The following is a 2,803-nucleotide window of genomic DNA, read 5'->3' as shown; positions in this document are numbered from 1 at the left end:
ATTGCTCGTTCAAGCATAGTAAAATTGTAAATGGGCTGACTCACGTCACGCTCATAACTGTGCCTGATCTACAACAGGGAACTGCTGCTTTTTCTTTCCTGATCCTTACTATTGTCATTTTCCTCTACTTCGTTTGTATGTTTGTCACTCTCTTGTGATCTGCTATTTCCGGGGTGCCTTGATAGTCGAAGCAGACCTTGTGCTTTTGAAGCTAGAGAGGTGGGCAGTCTAAGTCTGATTCCCTGTAAAGACTTCTCTGTTGACACCCACCCCTTGACGCTCATATGACCTTTTGCAGTTGCGAGCGCCGTAAAACCCTCTACTGTAAAAAAAACCCAAAAGAACTAAACACCTCTATCCAACGGCACCCATATGACGTATTCGTGTTCCAAGTGCTGTAAAACTCTTATCTAAAGTAAAACCAACAAATCACGCCATGTCTATCGCTACTTTAATGACCGAATTGTTTTGCAAGTGCCGTAAAACCCTCACTAAAAAACTACCAGAACCACAAGACTGAAATAGCCAAGTGGATGGATGGCGAGTGCTCTAATGTGGTTTGCTCCTTCTTTCCTATCAAACATTTACATCGTCCTTGTCTCTCCTCCTTTTTTTGTGTATATCACTCTCTTGTAACACCTCTATGATTCGGCACTTAAGTGACCTTATTGTGTTGCAAAGCGCCGCAAAACTTGTAAAGAAGCTAAAAACTAAACACCTCTGTCCGTCGGCACTTTTATGACGTATTCGTGTTGCAAGTGCCGTGAAACTCTTACCTAAACTCAAAACTAAACATCTGTCCATCGGCACCTAAATCAACTAAATGACCTTATTGTGTTGCAAGTGCCGTAAAACCGTTACTCAAACCACCTGAACCACACACGACTAATGTAGCGGCAGCGAGCCGGCGTGCCTCTATAATAGGGCTGGGCAATGAGTCGCTTTAACAAAATCCGGATACTATCTTTGTGCACCTCTTCGGCAAATAATATGATGTGAACCACTTCAGCAAATGGGTTAGAACCACTTCGACAAACGGGTTATCATCACTTCAACAAATGGGTGCCCCCACTTCGGCAAACAGGTCTGGAAAGAGAGTTAAAAGTCTGAATTCGGATAATGTTTCATTGAGAATTATCAGGTTAACCGGATAATTTATCCGGGTTTTGCACACCTCTAATATAATGATGTCAGTTTGGTGGGGGTCTCCTTGCAGTATCGTCTGTTGTGTAGGGCTGGGCAATGAGTCGCTTTAGCAATATCCGGATAATATTTTAGTACTCCTCTTCGGCGATTAAATGTGTTATGAACTACTTCGGCAAATGGGTTACTTTATAACCATTTCAAGAAATGGGTGCACCCACTTCGGCAAACGGGTCATGTGGGTGGTTGGCGGGTGCTCTGGTGCGGTTTGCTCCTTCTTTCCTATCAAACATCTATCGTCCTTATCTCAGGGCTTCCAGTCTTCCGCAATTTTGCGGATTTCCGCAAATTAGCAGAATTCCGCAAATGAAAAAATTTCCGTGAAAATTCGTGCAAAAAAAAAAAATTAATTTAAAAAAAAAATATTTTAAAAAATGCGAAATAAAAAATTTCCGTTATTACCAATAGTCAACAATAGCCAACCCATACCGGAAGTGCTCTTTTATTTGAAAGTGTAGACAGTGTCTTTCACTTTCACTTTCTAAAGCACAAGAAGCACAGCACCAGCTCTGTAAACAAGAGGAAGAAATGACGATTGTGGTTCAATAGATCTTGGGCCTGCCAAGAAAAGAAAACTCTAAAGAGAGCTTGATATTTTTTTTACCAGACTTGTTTATTTGTAAGTCTTGTTGTAGATTTAAGTTGAATAAGCTGTCAAGTTATTTAGATCTAGACTAGATCTAGATCTAGAATCTAGCTAGATATTAGATCTAGATCTAGATCAAGTCAAGCTGTTATACTATTATTATAAGGATTCTACACCTTATGATGATTATGGTGCAAACCAACACGAGCAGAAAAAAGTTAAACATTAACTGTCAAGTTTTATAGATCTAGTTGTGGATGTACAGTATCTGTACAAGGGCCAAGGGAGAAAGCATGGCTTTGGATTTGGAAATATATGGATTAACACAAGCAGAAACTTATGTAGACCTATGCAAAGTGTTTTATTTTTCACTTATTTTCTGTTAAATTTAGGCTTGAATAGCCAGAAAGGGCATACTTAGGATGCTCTGAAACCAAAAATTTCTCAAACATAAAGGGGACGCTGTCCCCCTTCAACCCCCTGCCAGGGCTCCGCGCTGGACCCGAAAATCCTCGAAAAATGACATCAGCTGCTGGAAGCTCTGTTATCTCCTCCTGTTCTGTTTTATGTTCGTTGCTCTCTTGTAACACCTCTTATCTTCTGGCGCTCATATGACCTTATGCAGTTGCGAGCGCCGTAAAACCTCTACTAAAACTTAAAAAACTAAACGGGTCATGAAAGAAGAGTTTAAGAGTCTGAATTCGGATAATGTTTCACTGACAATTATCCGGTTATCCGGATTTTGCCTACCACTACTGCTGTTGTCCCTGGGGTCTATTTCTGTCCATGCTCTCAGCGACTTGTGAAAGACGGTCGTGTGGCTTGGGTTTGTTTGGTTTTGTTTGGGTTTTTGTTGTTGTTAATGAAGCCAGAAGGTTTTCTATCGATTGTTGATTAGCGCCGGTCTCCGATGTTGAAATGTGATGTACTCTCAGTGTGTGCGTGAGTGTGTGTGTTAGTGTGTGTGTGTGTTAGTGTGTGTGTGTGTGTGTGTGTGTGTGTGTGTGTGTGTGA

This window comes from Aplysia californica, unplaced genomic scaffold, assembly GCF_000002075.1.
Source record: "Aplysia californica isolate F4 #8 unplaced genomic scaffold, AplCal3.0 scaffold00497, whole genome shotgun sequence".
Lineage (NCBI taxonomy): Eukaryota > Metazoa > Mollusca > Gastropoda > Aplysiida > Aplysiidae > Aplysia > Aplysia californica.
This window is presented reverse-complemented; position numbering follows the sequence as displayed.